The sequence below is a fragment of the Chiloscyllium plagiosum genome, chromosome 4, assembly GCF_004010195.1.
Source record: "Chiloscyllium plagiosum isolate BGI_BamShark_2017 chromosome 4, ASM401019v2, whole genome shotgun sequence".
NCBI lineage: Eukaryota > Metazoa > Chordata > Chondrichthyes > Orectolobiformes > Hemiscylliidae > Chiloscyllium > Chiloscyllium plagiosum.
This window is the reverse complement of record NC_057713.1, coordinates 126,504,375-126,512,975: the sequence shown is the minus strand read 5'-3', so window position 1 is coordinate 126,512,975 and position 8,601 is coordinate 126,504,375.

Genomic DNA, 8,601 nt, shown 5'->3' with positions numbered 1-8,601 from the left:
AAAAGATTCTCACTGTCAACCCTATCTAAACCCCTAATCATCTTGTACACCTCTATCAAGTCACCCCTAAACCTTCTTTTCTCCAATGAAAACAACCCCAAGTGCCTCAGCTTTTCCTCATACGATCTTCCTACCATACCAGGCAACATCCTGGTAAATATCTGTGACTGCAACTCAGCAATTATTCTAACCGCTTTATGCATTCACATATATTCACAGTAAACCAAATTTAGACTTGGTACTTAACAATGAAAGCATCTAACACCTTATTTTTCATACCATAGTGCTATCTCCTACTCTCAACATTCTGTTCTCCTTGATATTACTCCCTAGTATTATCCCCTGGCTCCCTCACTCTGCTAAACTAGTTTAATCTCACTCCAAAAGCACATTGTCTTGAAATTGGGCCGGACTGTTCAGATCTGACTGGTACAAGCCTCACCTCCTCAAGAAGTAATTCCAAGGATCTAAAGCCCTCCTTCCTGAATCACCTTCCCTAGCCTCTGCTTTATGTTTACGACCTCAATGCAATTTATGAGGTGGAGTATAAGCCATGGACGTCCCACTGAGTATAAAATGTTGTGTTTGATTTGCATGGCCAATATGTGCAGGAACGTTTCTCTAACTTTCACACGTTTAAGACAGGATGGTCATTGCTGTTCAAGACTTCTTCACTGCAGGATTGTCTGCAATCTTGGATCTACTTTTCTACCGACTGTTATATGTATCCAATGTAGCACTGGCTTAAAGATAAGCAGCAATCATGAGAAGCCATTCAGGGTGTGGAGTAAATTATCACTGAGGCTATGGCCTTCCACTGGAGAAACTGAGCAGTTGTTGAGTGCATACAAGATGCCAACTACAGGAAAATTGAAACCCACTTCAAATTCACCATTCGTAACATTTCAAGTTACATTTTGATTGAAATATCCACCTGTTGACTTAAACTACTGCAGAGCTTTGAGTAGTAAAGTGATTCATTTGAAACACATTGCGCAATTCTGGAATTTTTCTCTGTCACAACTGGATTTTCCTCATTTTGTTAAATTCAAAATAAGCAGAACCATTTCAAAGCTCCACCAATCCATTCCTGGAACTCAGCATTACTCATTGCTGTCAGCGTCAGCTAACCAAAGTAACTCCTGCTTCAGGGTGTAACTAGTGAGACACTTTAATTGGAAGAATGAGTAAACTTTTATCTTTGTTGACATCCACACAAAGACATTGACCCTCAGTTTACCGGACTGACATATACCAGAAATATGAAACTAACATCAGTAATATGCTGTAGAGTATTTGAATTCTGCATATTTGGAAAGGAACAATGCAGGGTTACAGGGAGAAGGTGGGAGAGTGGCACTAGTTGATTTGTTCAGAGCCAATGCAGAGTGGGTCAAATGGCCTCCTTCTGCACTGGAACAATTCTGTGAATTAACCAAAAAGTTCACCATAAAACAGGAATAGTTGATGAGTTTTGTTTTAAAATTGTGACTAGGGCTGGTGTTTTGTTCTGCGATGGGAAATGGGGCACTTCATTGTGCTGGAGGTATACTGTCAGCTCACCAACACTGGGATGAAAGTAGGTAATTAGAGTTACAGTGGATTGAAGACAAGAACGAGCTTTGTGAAGGCAAGTGACAAAAAACCTATTTTTAATGCATTAACATGTCATGCCTACACATTAAAACACTACTTCACCAGATTAAAGTGTACCTTAGCAATTAACTCTGCAGCAAATGAAAAACCTTTTCCTTCAGATTCATGACTGGTTAAAGGTGGCATGTAGTAGGAAATAATGCTGCTGGTGAAACTTACAGCATACTGAGAGGCCTGGATAGAGTAGATGCGGAGAAAATGCTTCCACGAGTAGGAAGAAACTAGAATCCAGGGGCACAGCCTTGGAGTGAAGGGATTGACCCTTTAGAACTGAGATGAGGAATTTCTTCAGCCGAGGTTGGTTAATCTGTGGAACTCATTGGTTTAAGGAGGTCAAGACTTTGAGTGTATTTAACACAGATTTACATAGGTTCTTGATAGGTAAGGGCATCAAGGGTTATGGGGAATGGGGTTGAGAAACATCTCAGCTATGATCACTTAGCAGAGCAGACCCGTCGGGGTGAATGGCCTATTCCATTCCGACATTTTCTAGTTTTGTGGATTTGGAGAGTGCAGGACCTTTCCTTCTTCCACCAGGGTTTGTTTTTGGATGCAGGAGAGAAGGCATTGATACACTGAGTGTGATCGCTAGTTGTGTGAGAGGGATTAGGATGTGTGCTACTGAGGGAGACAGAGGGAAGGCCGATATGATGTTGGTTTTAAATTGTTAGGGAATGGAGTACAAAAGTGGGGAGATTTTGCTAAGACTATACAAGGCACTAGTCAGACGACACTTGGGAAACTGTGAACAGTTCTGGATCCTTTATCTGAGTCTTTCGAAGCAACCCAGAAAAGGTTAACGAGGCTGGTACTAGGTATGGAAGGACTGTCTCATGAGGAGATACTGAGTAAATCTAGGCCTTTTTTCACTGGAATTTAGAAGAATGAGAGATGACCTTATTGAAATGTACAAAGTTCTGAGGCGACATGACAGGGTAGGTGCAGAAAGGTTTTATCCCCGTGTGAGAGAATCCAGGACCAAGGGCATAATCTCAGAAGGAGGGGTTGGACATTTAAGACAGAGATATCAAGGCATTTCTTCTCTGAGATGGTAATGAATCTGTGAAATTCTTTACTACAGAGGGCTACTGAGGTTGGGTCATGAAGTATATTCAAGCCTGAGATAGACAGGTTTCGAATCAGGAAGGGAATCAAGGGATTATGTGGAAAAGGCAGGAATTTGGAGTTTAGGATCATCAGATCAGCCATGGTCTCACTGAATAATGGAGAAAACTCGATGGGCTGATTGACCTGCTTCTATGCTTTATGGTCTTTCCCTGGCCTTGCCCACTCTCTGATGTTATGCATCTTTTATCCCGCCAGCAGCAAGGAGAACTGTGTATTATTTTCATGGAACCGTAACTCCTTAATGAGCATGCGAGCTGGTGCCAGTAACTGCCTCTGACATGCTAGTCTCGATAGTTTATCTAGTATTCAGACCCAGAACACAAGCTCCTATCTGGCAGCCCTCTACCTTTTGCAGTGTCCACATTGTGCCATTTAACCTTGTATAGTTCAGGAGAACATTGACCTCCTTTTATTGCCCTGGAGCTGCTCCTATTCACGTACCCCACAGCTGCTAACTCCATTGCAGTTTACAGGCTGCCTTGGTCAAACAGGAGGGAGGTCCTGCTGTCATCACTGGGAAAGTGGACCTCCTGCAGATCACAGAGCTGCCTGGACCCAGCAGGGAGGTGTCACTGTACTGTGAGGCCACTCGCTGCCTGTTCTGAGACATCACTCCAGAACAGCAGGTGGCATTGGCAGTTGAGGCGATGCAGTGAAGAAATATCACAAATTTTTGGCAGGAGCTGTAGTCTCACGATATCTACTTTCACAGCCAGATGGATGCTGCTGGATTGCAGAGAATTATAGCGTAGGGTGCCTTTTCAGTTTGGCCCCCGGACGATCAAATCAGTGAAACTATGGTGAGATCATTGGCCTCATGCCATCTTTGTTGCATGACTGACATGGCAGCTGGCCCATGAAAAATCTAACATCTAGCATCATGTGATTATGTGTGGCTAACCATCCTACCTATGATATCCTCCAGGCTTCTAGCCCATTGTGGGTTGGTTAGCTCATTTGGCTAGGTGTCTGGCTTGTAATATAAAATGACACCAACAATTCCTCCACTGATTGAGTTAAAAATCACACAACACCAGGTTATAGTCCAACAGGTTTAACTGGAAGCACTAGCCTTCGGAGCGACGCTCCTTCATCAGGTGATACTTTTCACCTAGAGGGTGGGGGTTTGGAATGAAGTGCCTGGGAGAGCAGTTGAAGTGGGAAACCTCACAACTTTTAAAAAGTACTTGGATGAGCATTTGCAATATTCAAGGCTATGGGCCTAGTGCTGGGAAGTGGGACTTTGTGTAGGTTTGGCAATATAGAAGCACGGTGGACCTGTCCGCATTGTATGATTCTATGAATCAGCTTGAGAAGGTGTTGGTTAGCTACCTTCTCCAACGCCTGCAGTCCATGTGTGTAAGGAAGGGAGTTCCAGGATTTTGACCCAGTGACAATGAAGGAACAGCAATTTAATTCTAGGTCTAGATTGTTGGAAAAGAACTTGACAGTGTTAGTGTTCCCAAGTAGCTGAAGCCTTTTAGTCGGTAGATGTCAAAGGTGTGGAAGCTGGTTTCAAAGTAGGCTTTACAAACTTTAATGACTTTACTCATAATCTCCAATTCTACTTCTTCCCTGCTGTATCTCAATATTAATCTCCTGACTAGACATGCAATACACTCACAGGAAGGAAGTGGTGTGCTGCTTTAGATTTGCCGATGACAGCACCACCCTGTTCTGGACCTCATTCCTGACGAAGGGCTTATGCCTGAATCGTCGACTCTCCTGCTCCTCAGATGCTGCCTGAACTGCTGTGGTTTTTTCCAGTGCCACACTTATCGACTCTTCTGTCAGAGGGCTGAGGCTTGATTCTTGTCCATTGTATATAATTTTAATGAAAGCATTAGTCAAAAAGGATTAGATCAGGAAGGGGAAAGGTCAATTTAAGGAGAAGGAAGTCAATTATCTACACCTTTCGTATTCTATGGTAATTTTAGATGGGGCCACCTATCTCACTCAATAAAGTGGGGGATTCATATCAATACACATCTTGATCCAACTGCATCAACGCAGCACTGGTGGGAGTTTTAATTAGAATCCCTACAGTGTGGAAAGAGGCCCTTTAGCCCAACAAGTCCACACCAACCCTCCAAAGAGTAACCCACCCAGACCCATTCCTCTACATTTACCCCTGACTAATAACCTACACTAAGGGCAATTTAGCATGGCCAATTCACCTAACCTGCACATCTTTGGACTGTAGGAGTAAACTGGAGCACCCAGAGGAAACCCATGCAGACGTGGGGAGAATGCGCAAACTCCACACAGACAGTTGCCTGAGGTGGGAATCAAACTGGGGACCCTGGTGCTGTGAGACAGCAGTGTTCACCACTGGGCCACCATGCTGCCCATACCTGTTGATGAATTTGGGACCTAAAATAGCCTGGCTTTCAAACTAATGATAAGTGCACGCGATGTTTGCCTGGCACTTCCTCCTGCTCAAAAATCCAATTCTTGTTTTAAAACAAAAGAAAACCCTCTTGATTCAGGTTGACTTGCTACTCATTCAAAACCCACTCTCAATTAAGATCTTCTCCCTTGATTCCAGTTAGACTTTCATTACCATCTTGATGCACTTATGAAACGGGGGCAGCATAACTTGGGATTTAGGTTGCGATTGAAACTTGGAGTCAGATGTCCGAAGCAAAAAGATGTAATGTCACTTATATTTTAATGTACGAGCACATTCTTGGCAAACTTGCTCACACAAGTTGATTTGGAGTGCTCAAGTGTTGAAGAGAAATTTGAAAGAATTGTTTCTCACCTGAATCCCACTTCATCCATATTTCTGGACTGTGAGATGTCAAGTGCTCATTAAAAAACTAGCTGGGGTTGATGGTGTTGGAACTGATAGCATTTAAAAAGTCCAGACATTTTAAAGGTAAACTCATGCATGACATAAACACCCTATTTGTGTTCTTCTTGTTATTCTGAACTTGAACTTAAATTTTCATGAGTTGTGGCAGCTGTAGTTATTCACGTACACTTCTAACTTCCTCTACTGGCCTTAGAGTGTCATTAATCTTGTGAGCTGATACGTTTGATGAAAAAAGGGACTAACTGAAGGAAGTCAGATCAGGGTCAAACCACCTGTCCCTCCACCCAAACAAAGTTAACATTTCCAAATCAGCAACCATTTGTCAGAATGACAGCAACTAGGGAAAATGTGGTCTTTCTCTCCATTAACTGTTTTCTCTCCACATATACTGCCAGATCCACTGAGGTTCTCCAGCAGTTTGTTTCAGATTTTCAGCATCTGCAGTTATAGAGTGATACAGGGTGGAAACAAACCCTTTAGTCCAACCACTCCATACCGAACATAATCCTAAACTAGTTCCACCTGCCTGCTCCTAGCCCATATCCCTCCAAACCTTTCCTACTCATGGTCTTATCTAAATGTCTTTTAAACAGTGCAACTCTACCTGCATCCACTTCTTCCTCAGGGAGTTCATTCCACACACTAACCTCCCTCTGTGTAAAAAAATGCTTCTCAAGTCATGCTTAAATCTCACTCCTCTCACATTAAAAGTGTGACCTTAGCTTTGAATCAAAAAAGACACCTACCATTGTTTTATTTTAATGAGGAAGGTAATCTTGTTCCTTAAAGTGTAGACTGAGGAAATGCTATTATGTAAAATATATTTTGTGTGTGCGCAAAAATGTTCAAACAGGAGATTTGCTCATGATCACTTATTCATAAGCTGAGGTGGAATACATGTGTCAGCCTGCGTTGCTGATGAAGCAGAAAGCTCTGTCTGCATTTGATCAGAAAAGACAGCCTCTTTACTCCTTGTCCCATAGTCCAGCTAACTTTTCTGAATCTGCATCGAAAATGACAGGTACAAAGCTGCAGATTATATTCTGTTTCATTTTGCATGGTACTCAGGTAGTGCACCTTAAAAAAACCCCAAGGACAATATGAGATGACGTCCTTTTGTAAGTTCAGTGCTGACAGTTGTATTCATAAGTGGTCTGAATTACTTATCACAGTAACTTAACCATGGTCTCTGCAATCGAATTGTATGGTACATAACAATAGCACCCTCTTGCAATCTGAAGCAGATATTTGTACCCTTTGCACAGGAACTTTTTCACTCACTCTGACAATCAAACATTTAATCACTTGGAGACACTAAATTTGAGGCGATGAAGCTCCTTAAGAATGTAACTATGTAGAAATATACACAGCCAACATTATAATTAGATTCACTTGGTTTTATGAGCATAAACTTGTCTCTACATAATCATCCAATTGTGAAATAACCACATTCACTACATCAAAGTATAATTTGGCTTGAATTAACAAAATGATTTCTTAGTATTCCCTCTTGCAGTCCAACCTTTAGCACCCAACTCTCTTGCAATGTTCTGTTTCAAAACCTAGATTACTACATCAGTCTGTGTTTCAGCATTTTCTTTTCAAACTAGCCCCAGCCCGATAATAGACCAAAGGCCTTCCTGAACAATGGGTTTTTGGTATTTTTGAATCATCAGAATAGTTAATGGATTAGGTATTAGTTATGGTCAATGGAGAAACAATATTAACTCTTCTTGATTAACATTTTGATTATCTGTGGTGTCGGAGATCTCTCTCAAAGAATTGGGGTAGAAATGGGTTAAGTCATGCATTCAGGGTCATAAATGATGGAGCTTATGGGGGAGCATATACCAACTGAATTATCGAAAACTGTGCTTCAAGCTCCTTTCAATCATTTAAGCACAAAGTCAGTGTGCACAATGTTATCAGTGATAGCCCACCTATATGAAGTAGTTGTGCCTCTTGCTGCAGGAACAGGCTCTCCATTGCTTTGGGACAGGCTGAAATGAGTGGAAGCCCATTGTAGGTTGACAGTGACTCTTAGGATCCATTCCTCTTGGTTCTACAGAGCTCTAACAAAACATTTTCTTGCTGGACTCCATCCGTGTTCAGAAAACCTGTAGCTCTGTGGTCCCAGTGTCTACTTCATTCAAAGGTGGCCCCATTTCTTGCTGGGAAATGAAATTCGATTCACTCCATGTGGAAGGGGCTGGGCCTCCTCCATCGCCAAACTCTAGACACTCGACGCCCGGAGGAAGAACACCTCATCTTCCGCCTTGGGACCCTGCAACCACACGGGATCAATGTGGATTTCACCAGTTTCCACACTTCCACCAGCTCCCTTGGCCCACAAGCCTCATTCCTGATGAAGGGCTTATATGCCCAAAACATCGACTCTCCTGCTCCTTTGATGCTGCTGACCGGCTTGCTTTTCCAGCACCACACTCTTCAACTCACTCCATGTAATAACAAGAAATGGTCAGAGACACTGAATACAGGAAAGGCTATGGGCCCTGACAACTTTCCAGCAATAGTACTGAAGACTTGTGCTCCAGAACTTGCTGCTCCCCTAGCCAAGCTGTTTTAGTACAGTTACAACACTGGTATCTACCTGACAATGTGGAAAATTGCTGATGTATGTCCTGTACATAAAAAGCAGGACAAATCCAACCCGGCCAATTACTGCCCCATTGGTCTACTCTCGATCACCAGTAAAGTGATGGAAGATGTCCAGTGCTATCAAGCAGCACCTGCTCAGTGACACCTAGCTTAGATTCCGTCAGGGCCACTCAGCTTTGGACCTCATTACAGCCTTGGTTCAAACATGGACAAAAGAGCTGAATTCCAGAGGGGAGGTGAGCGTGGCAGCCCTTGACATTAAGCCTACATTCGACTGAATGTGGCATCACGGAGCCCGAGCAAAACTGGAATCAATGGGTATCAGGGAACAAATTCTCCAGTGACTTGAGTCAAACCTGACACATAGGAAGATGGTTGTG